The sequence below is a fragment of the Rhipicephalus sanguineus genome, chromosome 5, assembly GCF_013339695.2.
Source record: "Rhipicephalus sanguineus isolate Rsan-2018 chromosome 5, BIME_Rsan_1.4, whole genome shotgun sequence".
Classification (NCBI taxonomy): Eukaryota; Metazoa; Arthropoda; class Arachnida; order Ixodida; family Ixodidae; genus Rhipicephalus; species Rhipicephalus sanguineus.
In genome coordinates this window covers 53,749,026-53,767,762 of record NC_051180.1, presented here as the reverse complement: position 1 = coordinate 53,767,762, position 18,737 = coordinate 53,749,026, and the positions used below count along the sequence as shown (strand labels likewise).

Below are 18,737 nucleotides of genomic sequence, written 5' to 3'. Positions count from 1 at the left end.
TCGCTAAGAAATGCTTCGCATTTAAAACAAGGTTGTCTATGCATTAAGTCCATATTGAACGGGCAAGGATTATATGGCGCAACAACGGTGAGGGATTCGCGGAACTAGATGAATCAGCGCTTTTACGCGGGCGCGTGCGGGTGTAGCTTTGACTGCAACAAGCGCACATGTTGCACGAAGGAGACGCTGGATTGCATGAGAGGCAAAAATGGAGCTTCGCAGAGAGAGAATTGTGTCCAGTCAGATTTGTTGCTGGGCGAGTAGGTTGACGTCAAAGGGATGCATATTAGCGGAAACAAAGAAACAATGACTCTTGTCAGGGCCTTTGCTTTTTAAGGCGAAAGCCTTGTATGCCTCACTAAACACAAAATTTCATCGTCGGCGTCGTCTCGCGTCCTGGGGCGTCGGGAATGAGTGGTGCAAAAAATCACGTCAGCACATGACGCCATCGTGACGTTACAGATCGCAAAATTTGTGACGTCACCTTGACGTCACAAATTCTGGCATGACGTGATGTGACCTAATGCCACATAATGTCGTTATAGCGTTTGGGCGGCGAACAAAACCAAGGAAAATAAAGGCGGCGCTTCGCAATGGCACGTGAAGCCACGGCTCGTGTTCCTTGCTGGCGTCGATTCTGCTTCAGCCGTCTCGTTCCTTCGCTCCTGTGGCATAAGCGTACACTACCAGCATCGTAGCTTGGTCAAAGGTGGGCTGATCACGGAGGCTGTGCAAAACCAGGTGAGGAGCCTCCGATCCTGGAAGCAGTGCGAAACCACGCTAGGTGCACAAAGCTTTCGGAGAGTGGCGGGGCAGGATGAATGCATCTGGCGAGCCTACATGACCGGCCGTTCACGAAGGCTCCCTAATACATGGACTGAGAAGAAAAAGGAGATGGCTTTCGCCTTCCAGTCGCCTTAGGTGAATGCACAAGGGACCCTGTAATTTTCTGAGTTTTTATTTTTTATTGGGGTTTCATAAGTTTCGAACTTGGGGAGAATTCCAGTGTACTTCTTGGAAAAAGTAACGTCGCCTTGTGCTGACGACATAAAAAGTAAAACTTATTATTGCAGAGTGTGTCTCCGTACGTCAACTTGTGGAGCAATGTTTGACGGTTTCGGTATGCTTTTCGAATATCAGATGCCCCTGTCGTATTCCTGAAAATTGGGAAATGCGTCATAGAAATTCTGCTTTACATGACCATGGAAGACATACGGTTCCGAGTCAGAATTATTGCAATACTAAGGGGGATGAAAAAATTGCAGTCAAATTTGAATGCATAGCTCATGCATTTATACGAGACTAATTTATGACGCACGGCATCGACTGCAGAAGTGAATTACTCCTACACCAGAGAAAAAGATATAGCTTGATAAGAACCCGAGAAAAACCGGTGCACGCTCATGCCGCTTTCCCCCTCAGCATTTCTCGACTTCTAGAAACTCGCGCCGCGAGCCATCTTGCGCACTTTTTCACCACCCGATGCCACTAAGGTCCCCAGATGTGCCACCGGTTGCTTTGTTTGTTTTATAGCGTAGTGATGTATCTTTTTGTCGAAGCGAGAGGGCACGCGCGCTGCACATCTCTGCCAAACCAAGAGTGACACGCCCCCTGGGAGCTTTTATTTATTTTTTTTTCAGCTGCCGACAACGCGTGTCTCCGGCACCTCGTGGCCTGACAATCCTACGAGCAATACCTTTCTTTTGCTTTCGGGGTGCGCGTTGCGGGGGTCTTTTTCGTATCCCACCGCAACCGGACAGAAAAAAAAAAACGGTACCAGAGTCGTTCGCGCGCTGTCAGCCGACCAGCTCGAGTTTACAGGCACGCCAATACAGGGACCTATTTCCGAACAAATAAAAATAGAAAAAAAAGTAAAATAAAGGCAAGCAAACCACCAAGGAAATTCATTTCACACGAAAACATTGTTTCTCGTAAGAAAAGACAAGAAAGAAACGCATCGATCCAGAGCGAAGCGGGCAGTTTAGAATCGAAGTAAACAGGCTATCAGGCCTCGGAAGTTGGCTGCGAGCACCCACGCTTGGCTCCTCGTTTTCGCATTAGGTGAGACAGATGTCAGCCAACAGAGGAACCCCGAAAGGCAAACCTCAAGCCGTGCGAAGGAGAAGTAGGCAGTTTCTTTACGCAACTGTACTAAGGAAACGAGGAAGACGAAGGGCGATGTGGCTGGATGGGTAAGAGAGAGAGAACAAAACCTTTTTAATGAAAACCAATGGTTTCCTCGATTGTGGGAGGCGACGACGGTTAGTTAGCTGGACGGGTAAGCGCAGTGCAAAGGCTAAAGAAGAAAGCAAGCCGACGCACACAGTTAAATGCCAACAGCTCGACGTAGCGCAGCTCGATCTTAAAGCTCCCCTGAAACACCCAGAGGTCGAAATTTAGTTTTGGTGTTGCAGTTGTGCTCGAGTCTACAACGAACACGTAGCCGTGAGAATTTTTTTGAAACGGTGCCGTAATAGCAGAGTTAAACGCGTTTGATAATACAAAAGAGGGCCTCGCTCGTTCCGCGCTTTCCTTCTCTATGCTGATTTCGTCGGCTTGTCTCCCCTCCGCAGGCTGAGTGTACCTCCTCACCGTACGAGGCGGAAGAGCGGTGTGCGCTCGCACCTGCGAGCGCACAAACAGGCCTTGTGGATGACGAGCAGACGAAAATGTTGACGTCACGGTGAACACTGAGGGGCTGAACACTACCAAAAGACCCAGGGAGGAGAACGGAATATTTTTTGGAATTTGTGGGGCGCCCGAGGCTCTTAGCGCGGTCACATTTGGCATTGTTAACCGTGATGGCATTCTGAACTCGATGCGCGCGTTTAGTTGAACCGTTAAAAATTGTCGGAGGTGGCTTAAGGGCAATTTAACTGCGAGTAAGCTTAGCGTTGAAAGCAAGCAAAAAAAAAAAAGAATAGGCATTTTCGGAGAAGGTTTTTAGGAAAGAAATTCTTTCAGCGAGGGTCAGGCATATAATAAACTTTAAAACGGTCTTGTTGGTGCGTACACATTGTTTTTCAAACAGCGCAGAAACTGGAAACCAAGAATAGACCACACAACACACATGCAATTGCGCCGGTGTTGTGTAGTCTATTCTCGATGTCCCGTTTCTGCGCTGTTTGGAAAACTAAGCATATAATATTTTGTTGTTGTAGAGCCTTGCTCGGCGTAACCCGCTGCATAGTGCTCGCGTATCTGTGCACGCTTCTACTAAGACAGGGCACCTGTGCTAGCTCTAAGCTGCTCTCTTTCCGGAAAGGGCGCATGTTTTCTGTGACAGGCAAACAGAACTTCCATGGAGCTAGTTGTAATATGCCTGCGCATTCAAGGCCTAAAATGTAGTGTAATAACACTTTCTGACACGTGCAAGTAGCACCGGCATGTGTTCTCGTCTTTTCACTACGTAACTATTAAGCGATGCCACAGCTCGTTGGCCATCCGATAGCAAAGAAATTTTGCGCATTCTAAGAGAAATACACGGTAGCGAGACGATGATTTCGTCTTAAAAAAGCCTCAAGTGAGCAGTAGGAATTTGGTAGCTCTAAACATCATCGCATTGAAGTTTTTAGCTATCTAGGTCTTGCTAAGTCTGTTGTACTTGTGGCACGACCTGGGGCACTTCTGCCTCAAGACAACTAATGTATAAATTTCGCTAAAGATTTGCGCGCTTTCGAACAGGCTCAAAAAAAGTCTCACGCGGCTTACAACTGACCCCATATCCCCAATCGTTGAACGTATTGTTTTTAGTCACAGAGCTTGCTATTCCATTTCCCTATATTCTACGCACAAACATTGACAGATGCTAAATGGTGAAATGATTCTTTTCGGTTGTACTACAGCTCTGCGAAAGCACTTCCATTTGGCATCTAAACTGGATATAGAAAGCTTCTTCATACCGAGTCTCAGTCGTCGACGGGACATGCTAGGTCAATGTTAATTTACGTGAAACGTTTTTGAGCACTGCAAGAACTAGGATTGTTAAAATGTTTTTTCTTCCTGACCATTAGTACGGTTTCGGCACATTATTTTAGCACTCGACCGAAATAGCCATCGCAATATCCATGGAACTGAACAAGGTTACTTGTTTGAATAGTCTCCCGATATTCAGAATATGAATTTTTTTTTACACATGACCTAAGAATAAGATATAATAAAAATCACGCCATATCCACGAAGTGAATGATGATTGAGGAGCTGGCTCGGAGATAATCGGGTAAACCGTGAATGCTCCGTACAATTCCTCTACTGTCATATAAAGACGTCACACGTTTTTATAGTAGGGATTGTGGTTAGGTTGTTGTCGAACCACAAGCGGTCGCAGACCTTGCAGCTGTGACCGAACGTGTGGTCGAGGAAATCGAGGAAATGTGGTTTTGCCTGCGTTAATGTCATCATCAAGGCGCTCGAAGAAGAAGAGGAAGAAGACTTCTCTTTCGCGCGAGCTGCGAATGTAGCGGTCGCCTATGGAACTAAGGTTACGTTTACGACGCGGGACATTGCCCCAGCTTAAGAACCTGGCGAGCCAGCTCCTAATAAGGTTGCAAAGTGTACGCGGCCTGTAGTTAACGTTCTATTTCTACGTCTTTAGTCACCTCAGTCGATTCAGCTTGTCCACCTGCATTCGCTTACTATGAGAAACTGCTACCTTGCGACCGCAGTAGAATGCGTAATCCACATGTGGCGCAAATATTTCCAATTTTCACGTCTGAACTCTAGAACCTGAAGTGAAATTATATGGAATACTACTGCAAAACATAAAATATAGAAAAACCTGAAGTAAAAGGCGTACTGCCTTTCGAGTTTATTTTTGTGACGCTGCATTTGCTGTAGAAGTCCGCCGCGGTGGTACAATGGTTACGGTGCTCGGCTGATGACCCGAAGGACGCGGTTTCGGCCATGGCCGCGGCGATCGCATTTAGATAGAGGCGAAATGTTGGAGGCCCATGTACTTCGCGATGTCAGCGCATGTTAAAGAATCCCAGATGGTCGAAACTATGGTGTGGCTGATAATCATATCATGGTTTCGGCACACAAAACCCGAGCTATTCTTCCTATTATTAACAGCAGAGCTGTTTAACCTCACCGTTAGTCCGTGCGACGTTCGTAAAAACTCGGCCTTGCCTTGGGGGGTATGTGCCACTGAAAGCGAATTTGCGCCAACCAGCTCCGAGCATAGCCATCAATTCCCAGTGATAGCCAATCGATAACCAATCAAGAACTAGTACATAATCGATCAATAACCAATAAATTCTGGCAAATGCTTGGATACGATTAGCATGACCCAAGTACATGAGCAAAGCCCAGTGCTGGACAATCAGTAACCAATCATTAGACAATCGATAGTCAATCAATAGCTAATCGATAATCGATCAATAACTAAACGTCACCGGGTGCCTTACGCATACGCCTCAGTCGACTCGAAGGCGAAACAAGGTTTGAGATTGGGCTAGCTGGTAATCCATCTTTAACAACCAGCGCAGGAGCGGATAACGGACCAAGAAAGGAACTTTATCTCAGCGCCTGTATTTGTTTCCTTCTTGGTCCGTTGTCCGCTCCTGCGCTGGTTGTTGAAGTCGAAGGCGAAAGTCATCTTTTTCTTCTAAATCGATGCGCTGAACCTCCCGCGCCCCCCTCTGAAAGCTTTCTGCAACTGACGTGGTCGCAGAATCTGAGGCATTGTGAGCTTTCTACACGTCATATTTTTTTGAACTGCCTCTGGGCTTGGTCCACTTTTGACCAAGCAATGATTTCACGTGACGACGGCACCATGTGACGTAATGTTATGTGACGCCACAGTGACGTCATCATGAGTCACAAGTTTTGATGATCTGTGACATTATATGGTGACGTCACCACGGGATGATGACATTTTGCAACATTGGTGTTGATGCCACCGACGTAGGACGTCGGCGGTATCAGCAATTTACGTGAGCTATCTAAGAATTTCGCCTTAGTAAATTCTAGAAAATGCTTGGATGTGCTTGGCACGGTCCAAATACAGATCCAAAGTCTAGCAATCGCCAACCGATAACAAATCAATAGCTAATCCATAATCGATCAATAAGCGAAAAATTCTAGAAAATGCTTCGATGTGATTAGCATGGCCTAAGAGAAGCATGAGCGATACGTTGTCATAACCAATCGATAGCCAATGTATAGTTGTTCAAATTCTAGAATATGCTTGGTCGTGCTTACCCTAGCCAGGAATAATGTAGTATATTATGGGGTGGGAAAGGGAAGTGATGGTAAGGAGGAGGGCAACGCCACCAGCTCCACTGTTTCGCCAGTCTTCGGACGAGTAGTTCGTAGCTACCCCAATTTATTATTATTATTATTATTATTATTATTATTATTATTATTATTATTCTTTCATCTTCGACTTCGCCGCCAGCTGACGTAGACACGTCGGAGCGTGTCAGTGTGATGCCTGTGACAGCCTCTTCTGCAGCGGTGACTGAGGGTGAAAGAAAGAAGAAACCCGCCTCGTTTGGAGTTATGAAAACATCCACTATATCTGTAGCTCAACGGCCACAAAGGCCACAATGGCCAAAGGCCATTTTTGTTACGAAGCTGAGCCCGGACACCACTACTGCTGACATTAAGAAACATATTGCTTCATTGGATCTGTCTCCCATCTCCTGCCGGCGACTTCAAACAAAGTTCCAGTCATATTCTTCATTCTATATTGAAGTTGACGAGGAAACACTACAACGCCTGAATGACCCTTCGATGTGGCCCCTCGGATGCCTCTTCAAGCCATTTCGTGGGGAGCTGCGCGATGACATGCTTCATCCCTCTGAGATAGTGACTGGAATCCAAAGTGCCGTGTGACGTAGACATATTCTACCAAAATGCTCGGGGTCTGCGTACCAAGACACTCGAGTTTTTCTCTAATGTTCTTTCGTCTGCTTTTCCTATTATTGCTATCTCTGAAACCTGGCTCGGCACTGAAATTCCCTCATCGGACTTTTTTCCCCCGACCTACACCACCTTCCGCCGTGACCGAGATTTCAGTGAAACCAAACAGAAAGGCGGTGGCGTGCTGATTGCCATTGACAATTCACTGAAATCCGTTAGACGGAAAGACCTAGAAACTATCGAAGAATCGATCTGGCTAGAAATCAACCTTGAGCGCCGTGAAAAATTGTTGATTGGATGCTTCTATTTACCGCCCAGCATTTCCCCTGCCTCGTTTCACGATGTCATGTCTTCTATTGAACTTGTGATATCTTCTCATAGTGGGCACAGAATTATTGTTCTTGGGGATTTCAATGCACCTGGAATTGACTGGAGCACGCTTACCTTTTCTCATTACAATCATTTCACAGAGAAAAAGTGCAGCCTGCTCTTGGACTTTCTGGCGTTTAATTCCCTAGTGCAACATAATTCAGTCGTCAATTCCAGTGGCAACGTCTTAGACCTGTGTGTGTCAAACGATCAACCCCTTGAAGTTTCCCGCTCCAACATCTCTCTTGTACGTCCGGACAAATTCCACCCACCACTTAACGTAAGATTATCTGCATCAGCCGAAACAACGAGCTACAGCAGTTACGTAAACAAATCTCCAAGATTTGCGTTCAAGCGAGGTGATTACACGGGCCTCTATCATCACTTGTCCACCGTTGACTGGTCACAGGTTACTGACAAACCGAATGTTGATGACCAGGTTGATCAGTTTGCGGAGCTTGTACTGAGCAGCATGCGTAATTTTATTCCCCAATACACACATAAACAACGTAAATATCCCCACTGGTTCTCATCTGAACTTATCAGTGCACTGAAGCATAAAGATCGCGCACACAGGAAATCTAAATGTTCTCCATCGAGCGAGTGGAAGGAAGAGTTCAGCTTTTTTCGAACTCTCGCTAAACGCCTATATAAACGGGATCATAGTTCGTATATTGAATTCTTAGAAAAAAGCGCTTCTGACAGGCCAGCTGAGTTTTGGAAGTATGTACGTAAACGGTCCAGCAAAAGCGGAGAGTCTTTCAGACTACTAGACTCAAATGGGGTAGAAGTGCATGCCGTCGCTGACTGTTTTGCCGCATATTTCTCATCCGTTTATAAGGCCTCAGACTCTAGCACTGATATCAGACAGCCTAAGGCAGTTCGCTCACCCAGTGCTTTGTCGCTGGATGAAAATCTTATCTGCGAATGCATTAAGTGCTTAAAACCATCCTTATCATGTGGCCCAGATGGCATCCCCTCCGCCATACTAAAAGCTTATAGTAGTATATTTGTCCCAGTACTGACTACGATATTTAATAACTGCCTGGACACTTCCACATTTCCTAGCATGTGGAAAACTGCTCGTGTTTTCCCAGTATTTAAGTCGGGCTCTAAAACAGATGTTTCTAATTATCGCCCGATTTCTCTACTATGTGCCACATCAAAGATCTTCGAGCTGGCTCTTCACAAAATATTGTCTTTTAGTGTTAAAAGCTCATTGATTCCTAATCAACATGGTTTTCTCGCTGGCTGCTCAACTACCACAAATCTTGCTAGTTTCATGACGCAGATCTCCGCACCTATTTCTCAGAGAGGACAGGTTGACGTACTCTACTGTGACCTGAGCAAGGCTTTTGACGTAGTCAGCCACACACTGATTATGGTTAAACTTGCGCAATTTGATGTTGACTTGTCGGTTGTGAATCTCCTGCAGAGCTATCTGCTCAATAGATATTGTTATGTAGCGGTAAATGGCCAAACGTCTTCTTTGTATAAAATGACTAGTGGGGTCCCTCAAGGGTCAGTATTAGGCCCACTCCTATTTTTAATTTACGTTAATGATGTTTCTTTTGCCATTCGTAATTCTTCTTTCCTCTTGTATGCCGATGACATCAAGATTTTTAAGGAAATTCATTCAGTTAACGACTGTCGCTTGCTGCAGTCAGATTTGCGCTCTTTTTCCGAATGGTGCAACGCTAATAACCTTTCTCTGAATGCCTCGAAGACAAAATTCATGTCTATCACTCGCAAAACATCTAGCGTGTCATTTCAATACTCTGTCAATTCTGTGTCCTTATGCAAGGTTTATGAAATCAGTGATCTTGGTGTTGTTGTTGATAGCACGTTAAACTTTTCTGCTCACGCTAAGCGTGTTGCTTTGCGGGGTCTTCGCACCCTAGGCTGTGTTTGCAGATTGTCTAGAGAATTCCGTTCTCCTATGCCCTTCCGAAAATTGTACACCGCGCTATGTCTTCCTCAACTGGAGTATGCGTCCGTGATATGGAATGGCATTGCTCAATCCAGCGGTAACACCATTGAACGAGTCCAGAAAAAATTCCTTAGCATATATAACCATCGCTTTGCTAAAAAATCTCGTTCAAATACTGCTGAATTATTATCATTGCCATCACTTCACTGCCGACGAAATCGTTCTGATCTCTTGTTTCTTTACAAGCTAGTCCACAGTATCATATCCTGCCCTGTACTTCTCAATTGTGTTAATTTTCGAATTCCGCGTAAGTTAACCAGAGAGAACAGACCGTTTCATGTACCCGCCTGCTTCTTCCAACACTCTACCGTTCACAGAATACAAAGTCTCTATAATGTTAATTTTCTTGATCTTGACATTTTTCATAGTCCACAATCATTGTTTTTATCCGAGCTTTGTACTGTTTTGACATAGTATGGCACAATGTACAAAGTCTTCCCTTCTCCGCCTTTCCGCATAGTTGTATATATGCAATCTAATTTTTCATTCCCCTTCAATATTTCTCGTGTTGTCTTATTTTACTCCTCCCCTTTTGTGTTCATTTCTCTTTGTCTACGTGTATTTGCTCTTTTTATTTCTGAAGACTGTCTGTATTGTATAGTTTATTTTTATTGTTTTTTTTTGCGTGCGCCTGCACAAAGACCTTACGGTTGTTCCTGGGCACGTTAAATAAATGATTGATTGATTGATTGATTGATTATTATTATTATTATTATTATTATTATTATTATTATTATTATTATTATTATTATTATTATTATTATTATTATTATTATTATTATTATTATTAATCATCTGTTGCAGAAAAACATTTAGTCGTCTGAGAGAGCAAGAACTGGAAGACAGCACACTATGTCACTGTGTTCTTGCGTATTCTTTGTGGTATTGTTAGAACCGCCTCTTAGGAATATGTACTGACAGGATTAACTTCGTTTTTATTATAATTTTCTTTCCTTGCCTTTTCCAATCACTCTAGGTCAAGTCGCAGGCCAGGAAATTACCCCCCAAATCAATCTGCCATTTGAATAACTTTACTTTATTGCATCTCTGGCCTTACCAGGGAGGCTGGCCCTCTGAAATGTCTGATTTATTTTATATTTTTTTGGGTGGTGTTTACTGCAACTCTGAGAAAATGGCACCTTGTAAATGTGCACGAAGCACAACTTGCTGCTTTATTCACAGGCGAAGTTGGGAAAGGCAGTGAAAATATTCTGGGCAGCTTAGGATGAGAGCTATGCGACCTTATCTTGCGCGGATAAACTCCCGCTTATTTTTTCTCTTCAAGACTGCGTGAATGAAGGCGCACAGTTTAACCATCCCCGACGAAAGGAGGATTTGAGAAGGCTCTTTAAAAACAAAGAAAAAGCTTTGCTTTTCATTTTCCGCCATTTACACGGGCTTCAAGACAGTCGTCGTAAAATTTACTGAGAGTTTTAGCCTAATACTAACCTTTGCGCATATGGGGAAAGCTGAGATTTTCCCTTTGGGGTACATTTTGAGCAGCAGGAAAATGGGACCTCGTTAGAACCATCACACTTCTTATTTTCGCGGGAACGCGGTACATTTGGAGCAATGAAAGAAAGTTATTAAGGACGAAAAACGGTGCGCGACATATTGCGCACTGCTTTTCCAAAGATCGATTTACTGTGTCGTGCTGTGGCCTGCAGCTTTCATTACACCTCTTTTGGTGCTGTTTTGTGCTGACGAGAGCTCAACCCTTCTTGACTCGCTATATACGTATGTCGCTAGCAGCTAGCGCCGCGAAAATCGCAGCTGTCTTCGGAGGTGTAAAACTGAAATTTCCAAGCCGGGGGCTGATAGTGGCGCACAAGCACATGAATCAAATCATTGTTCTTTAAGCGTTGACTCGACGATGAACTGCGTTATTAGCCCTTAATTTTAGCTAAGTTTTTAGCGAGTGTCTGGTGCGTAGAAATACAGTTGCATCAACTGGTATCAATTATAAATTCTTGTTGGGCCGATGTTGAGTATTTCTGCATTACCCGCCACGGTGGTCTAGTGGTTATGGTGCTCGACTGCTGATCCGAAGGACGCGGGATCGCATCCCGGCCACGGCGGCCATATTTTCGATGGAGGCAGAAATGCTTGGGGTCTGTGTGCTTACGTGCACGTTAGAGAACGCCAAGTGGTCGAAATTAGCGGAGCCCTCCACTACGGCGTCCCTCGTAATGATGTCGTGGTTTTGGGACGTTAAAGCGCAACAATTATTGTATTAGTATTTCTGCATTCTCTGCAATAATGCAAAACTTACGAAACGTGACAGCTGATATACGATGTAATGCAAGCACGTGTATGTCTCCCATGTGACGTTTTCATGTTCGGTACACACGCAGGAATTAGAACACTCACCGTGCTGCTGAGTTCAACCTTTTGACGGTGTAGTTCTCGGCACACAAGTGCGCCCCTTGCTTTCTTACACATGAATAAAAGAAAACAACAAATCTATGCTTCGTTATGAAATGGCTGCAATAGAAAAAAAAAGCACGCCGCTTTTTTTCTCATTCTCCGGTGACCCTGCTTTGAAACTACCCTCCTTGCTTTTCACGCCTTTGGAGAAAACGGCTCCTTTTTCTTTTCATTTTTTTCCACCACCGAGCTCGATATCTCCCGTAATCGCTTCTAAACCGAGCCAAAGACAAGAAGTACCGCGAGGGCTTTCATTAAAGATGTGTGATCACAGAGGAAGTGAGCCGGCGAATTGTCGACGCGCGCAGCTGAATGAGAAAAGACGAACGATTTGCCGGGAAGAATGAAATGGGCGTCTCGAAAGAGATAACCGCGGCAACGAAAGCTTTTCGTCGCATTCTCTCAGAAATATTACATGCGACCCGGTTTCCTTCGCACCCACACACTCAGACCACAGCTATTCATTTGACTCAAAATTATTTTTCTCAGAAATCTTGCTGCTAAGGCACAAGTAAAAAAAAAAAGGAAAAAAAAAGCCGCCCAGCGTAAGCTTCTTCGTCTAATGGAGTTGCCTTTCTAACTTGCTTTCATTGGTCCAGCATTTAATGACGTGGAAGAAAAGTTAAAATTAAACATCCGCAACTTCTGAGTCTTTCCCGAACGAAAACCTAAGGTGCGAGCTCTGGCTAAAAGAAGGAAATTTCACATTCATTACGACCGCGGGAATAGTGGTGGGAGTAGTTCTATGAATTTGCAGGTGGCTTTTGACACGGAATGCGACTTGTAGTTTGATATTTTCGTTCTTCGTTCGAATATTGTTGCTTTTGTAAACTTTTATGAAGGCATTGTCCTTCTTTTGTGAGGCCGGCGTTCTTTTCTTCAAGATGTGTATGAGTAATCAAAGAAAAAGGGCAAATGCGGAAGTAAGTTCTCATGATCAGGCTGGCAGTTGCATTGAAATATGATAAATGCACGGTGACTCAGAGGTAATGAATTTTAGAAACGATGACGTTTCTAAAGCTCCGGAGGCAGCTGCAGTTTTGAAAGAAGCGCTGTGTGCATTAGCACGCGTTCTTTATTTTTCCCACAATGCTTTTTTTTACCCGTTACTCTCAGATAACTTGGTATCAGCGTTACTAACCTGGAGAGTACTTTCAAGATGGAAGCCGTTCATAGCAACATTCTTGTATTTTACTTTATTCCTAAGATTTGTTTTCAATAAACTTTTGGACGCATCCATAGGAAGACGCACATTTAACAGCAGGGCAAGGAACATTGCGTTGGATTCAGTTAGCTTTGTCGACTTAGCCTTGCGCTGCACAGTTTTAAAAACATTAATAACAATAACTGTACTTAAAAATATGTCAAGAAACCAAAACGTAGGAGCCTGCACAAGTGAAAAATCTCAGACGAATTTCTTGAGTGAGACCATTGTTATTGCTCGACTTGTAAAGCAAGCAAACTTTCACGATTATTATAGTTTTCACGATTTCACGATTATTATAGTTGCCTGATTATAATAAGAGTCTCACATTTTATCAGATTATATTGGCCTTTAGTAAAGGAAATAGCTCAGAAGAGCAGCTCAAGTCGTTAATAACTAATTAGGCTGTAATTAAGCTACGAAATTCGTTGGGTGCAACCCCTTAGGCATAGGCGTGCGCACAGGGGGGTCAGGGGGGGCGGCCGCCCCCCCCCTAATCACCTAAGAGGGGGGGACGCTAAATCTGCCCCGTACATTGACCCTTCTAGTCACCCAAGAAGGGGGGGGGGCGCAAAATTTGCACCATATATTGATTTATTAGAGTGGGGGGTCGGTGCGACGAACCTTTGCCCCCCTTAATGGGGAACCCTGCGCACGCCTATGCCCTTAGGCGATCAACCGCAATGGTTATGAAAGAGCGCAAATATGAAGACCTCTAGAAGGCAAGACGATGTCGGTAGGTTACGAAAGAAAGTCATACAACAGACAAACTGCGAGAAGTTTCTACAACAATCAACACTTTCCAGTCACAAGCGAGAGCGAGCCTATTTGCATTGGAAGTAGGGGGCTAGGGCGATGCTTTGTTTACACAGCATTGGCTTGCGCTATTCGAAAAGCCCGGGTGCTATTCTCATCGGGATTGCAATACTCTCTGGCCGACGAGTCTGATGGTGGCGTCATTCGCTGCTTCGCGAAGGCTGTTTGAATATCATGTAGATCAAAGCAGTGGCAAATATGCTAACATGCCTTGCGTCGTATCATGGAAAGCGACGCGAAATGGCACTCTTGCGGTTGCATTCAGGGCAAATGAACTGTGCAAGGCAAACTGGCTTGACAATAGTTAAAGCGCTTATTCGAACTGCAGCCTATCGAATAGCTTTGTTCAGGACGCCCGCCACGGTGATCTAGTGGTTATGGTACTTTGCTGCTGACCCGAAGGTCGCGGGATGAAATCCCGGCCGCGGCGGCCGCATTTTGGATGGAGGCGAAAACGCTTGAGGCCCGTGCACTCACATTTAGGTGCACGTTAAAGAGCCTTAGGTGCTCGAAATTTCCGGAGCTCTCAGCTACGGCACGCCTCATAATCATATCGTGGTTTTGGGACGTTAAACCCCAACAATTATTCACTTGGTTCAGGAAGACAAGGAAGGTGACATAACTGTATAGACGTAAAAAAGTAACAGTGCACATTAGGAAGTAGAGAATAGACCAACGTGTGAGGGCACTGTGGAAACAAAAGAAAAAAAAAAGAAATAGAACTAAATTATATAGGGTATGGATTTTTTTGTACCAAACACTTAGTTTCCGAAGAGAGAGAAATGTCTTGAAGTATGTTCCAGCTAATTGATGCAATGACTAATCACGAAGATCTTGCTTTTTTGACAACGGTTTGTTATCGAAATTATCTGGTGTCGTGTGGTGTCTAAATCTTTTGACTGCAGGGATAGTCTCCACGTACTGTAGTCCTGGCAGCCGGTTACGAAATCACGCTCTTGCATAACAGGTTTGAATAGTGGTTTAGTCTGCAAATATTACAAACGTTTAATCGGGCGGCCGCACTCCACCAACCGGGGACTCAGCCGATACCTCTGACACGCTTGGAGTGGATCAACGTCCCGCCATACCCTAAAAACCATGGGTTAAGCCTTCAACGGAAAAGAACCACCGGGAGAAGGTAAAGTTGACAGTCTCCAGATTTGCCAAAGAAATCCATTCGGAGAAGTTGACTCTGACAAACATCTCTAGCGGCAGCCTGGGCAGGTAACACTTACCTTTTAGGTTGCAGGAGCTGAACACTTATGCAGATATGGTACGAAGTCGTGCATAGTCCGAGTTCAATGCTTGACCTCTTTAATGGGACTTGCCACAATAGGACAGATTCCCTGCCAGAGAACACCGACACAGATACGAGCAAGGCCACAGTGAAATGGAAAATATACAGAAACGCCTATGCAGATGTCATCGGTACAGCGTGTATTCGTGGTGCGTAGTCGTCCACGATGTCTGTCTTGAGAAATGCCGAAGATACCAGGTAACTGGCCGAGACATGTTTCAGCCAGTTATGCATGACCAACCAGCCCAACAAATAATTATTTTACCAGAGGGCCCTCGATGCGGCAGTCGGGCTTGCCCTGATTGTCCTAACGTGGGAGTGGCCCGCTGCGCGCTGAGCCGTTCAGCTCACGACATTCAATAAAGTTTTGCATCCATTCATCCATCCAGGTGAAACCGATGAAGAAAATGGTTGACTCTGAAAGAAATACTTGATTCGTCGTCGTCTTGTGCGCACTGTCATGCCGTTGGTGGCGTTTAACAATATTTAATAAATGATTTTAAATTTCATGCAGAACTATTACAATGTGTACAAAAACACAAGATAACAAGGTGAAGAAAAACACAGGAGGACAAAGATGCTTGGACTCCTCCTCATTTTTTTCCTGATGGTGTTTGAGTGGGAACGGGGAATTAGAAGTGACTCGACGTAATTTGGCTAACACACCGTGTGCTGCTACAGGACAGAATGCGTTGACATTCTGAGTGTACAGTATTTGATGGCTGGAACATCTGCAACAAATTTGACGACTAACTCTGCAAAGCTAGATCCTCCAAAATCAAGCACTCATCCTTCTCCTTGAGCAGTATGACATTGACCAACTGTCAACTATACAGAGTAACGGACTTTTTTTTTTCCTGATAGAAGAACAATGCCGCAGAACGAAGCCTGTCGATGCGGCGCTGATTAAAGCTGCCCACTTGACCCAATATCGAACTACGCTGGACCTCATTAAGCATCCGGCTTCGAAATTGCTTACGTCTGCAAGCTTGCAGTTAGCTTCCACATGGCGTCGAATGCAGCACAGAGCAGGCGAATCAACGTTTAGGGAGGTTTGGCATTTTCAAGTGACGGGAAAAAACGGCTTACCCCGTGTTTGGCGATGCGGCGCCACAGTATTCACCCAGTCACGAGCAGTGGCCTTAAAAGCATTACCAGCTGCCTGCAATAGGAAAGAAGAAATAATTGAAACAGTGAGAGAAAAAAGGAAGTAAAGAATGAGTAACAGTCTAATTGACAAGCGGCTGTTCGAGCCAAAATTTAGTGAAGGCCCTTGAGTTGGTGTTGAGCAAAAAAATTGTAAAATACGAGCGCTCCTGCGACTAAAAACATTCCCATGGCGAAGCAAAGTAAAACGATCAGGAATATTGAATAACTGTGCAGTCATATTATTTGAACAACAGAAAAAAGGATGTTAGTTTCGTTCGATTGTTACTCAGCTTCGTTCTATTGCGAACTCGGTAACTACGTCAAGCATTCAGGAAAATACATTTGTGAAATGTTGTAACCTATATGCAATAGTTCTTTGAAAGCACCTCAAAGATTAATTGGTTGAATCACTTGTACAATGGCTTGGCTTGCTTATCAATACAAGGCTGAGCGCACACAAAGCGAATTCACGATATCAAAGCTACGTTTAAAGTGGTAATACACACAACATTGCACACCTTTCTGTTGTGTTCTCCGGCGTTTGTTTTGATATTGCACATCTAACACTGCTATTACAATCAGTGATTGATTAGATTATGTCTATTTTTCTGCCGCCGTTAACTTCACACGCTGTTTCACGCCCCTTTCCTCTTCCCTAGTAAAGGGTAGCCAACCGGAGATTTCCTCCCGTTAACATTCCTGTCTTTTTTTTTTATTTTTCTCCCTCACTCGCTCTGTTTACTTCGCGTGTGTATCTGCTTGACATCTATTGTTTCGCTGCAATCACTGTACTCGTAATTTGATTGGTAATGGAGAATCATATACTCGTAAGATTTCTCCTGTAGAGCGTGCACCACCACGCACCTAATTTTAAAGTGGTGAAAGCTACTTCTCAGTTACCAATGTAGAGAAGTTTGTGTTCCAAATTGGTAAAAGTCTCGTGTTTTGATGGGTAACGCACCTCATATACGCTGTTCTGAAATGGGGGCGGGGGGGTGCGCAGGTCAGAGTACGGGTCGCGGTATCCCAGCCACTGTCACCACTGTTTGAAGTTTGAAGTTTATTTATTTCATTATTCTTGTGGTACATGTATTTACATTTTAGGGACCCAACAAAATTGTTAAAGGGTCCCTAACGGCATTATAACATCAAAAACTCTAAATGGCAACAGCATGAGAAGGGAATATTTAGTCATCAAAAACACAAGAAAACTTATCAAGACAGAATGTGGTCTCATATGCAATGCTCACCTTTACTAAAGAATAAAAACATGACTTGTGAAGTTTGCTAAGTAGCGAAACTAGCGTGTCGTCAAGAGCGCACGGCTGACGAGTCCACGTAGCCGAAGAAGGGCATTTGTTCAGAGGTCCAGAAAGAGGCAGTCGTTTAGCAAAACAATAACAACTTTTATAGCAGGTAAAGTTTTCACCGTACAAAGCCTGCCAGCACGACGAAGGCGGCTGGGGCGACTCCTCTAACAAGGGGCCGGCACGGCCCTAAATAATCTATAAGTCCATTGTTTCTTGTCTTCTCCACGGCACTTGGAGCGTGGTGCACACCGTCCGCCCACTTTTAGGACGGCCTACACACAGGCGGGGCGTTGACCGATCATCGTATAGCATGCCCAACACTACACGATATTGTCGAAGACAGTCTGATTCCGACAGGCAGGAAGTCTAAGGAATTCCACCTGCGGGGTCGGGGTACTGACAGTTCGTCGAAGGCCGGTACAGCACGGTGGAAGATGCACCTGTTCGCCGGGACCGTAGCGAAATGCCGTTGGGGGGAGGGGGGGGAGGAGACGAGGTTTCGCTAAAACTCTGGCGGCTAGCTGATCTGCCCGTATGTAGAAGCGTTGCACGGGGGGTAGGACCTCTGGCACAACACGTAAGATTTTTTCTGTAGAGCGTGCACCACAACGTGTGTAGACTTGAAGCGGTGAAAGCTATTTATCAGTCACCAATGTAGAGAAGTTTATGTCCTTACTTAGTAAAATACTCGCTGATGACAAGGAATAAGTACGAAATACGATAAATACCAAACGGCGATGTCCGCTCAGCATCGCTTTTCTAGAATTTAACTTTATGTCAACAACATGGGTTATTCTGCTGCTCTGAGACATTTGTGATTCGTTTTGCGGAGCGAGTTAATTGCATCAAGGCCTATAGACGCAATGTGAATTTCACACTAGGTTATTTAAACGTTATTGCTTCTGTAGACGTAAAACCCCGTGGACGACTGCCAATAGATCCTTTCATAATTGTAAAGCTAGCTTTCCTGCCATGCAGTTTGCCCAACTAATGGCGGCTAGTCACTTACTGCAAATAGCGTGTTCAAGCGCATTTTGCTTACGCTATGACGTGGAAAATGTAGACTCGGCTCTCTTGACATAAATACGCATAATAGACAAGCCTCAGCACGTGCAACTAGGACCTCGTCTCCACTCTAAGGAAGAGAGATGCCGCCATTAGTTGCTCAAATATGCAGCGCAGAGAAGCGCACTTGCGGATTATGAAAAGGGTCTATTGCAATCAGCAGTAACACCCAATGTGCCACTGCAAAGAAAATTATATTTTCCCCAGTAAAACAGGCTGCCTCTCAACCTACAATCCGCCCTTGTA

General features: G+C 44.6%; 1 long non-coding RNA gene across 1 annotated transcript in view; it reads right to left on the bottom strand.

Moving 5' to 3' along the window:
* LOC119393631 (uncharacterized) overlaps nt 1-16,131 on the bottom strand; it is a 75,230-nt gene extending 59,099 nt beyond the window's left edge. Inside the window, exon 1 of the long non-coding RNA XR_005183947.2 lies at nt 16,057-16,131. This is a non-coding gene — a long non-coding RNA (uncharacterized LOC119393631). The remainder of the gene's footprint in view (nt 1-16,056) is intronic.
* Between the last annotated feature and the right edge of the window lie 2,606 nt (nt 16,132-18,737).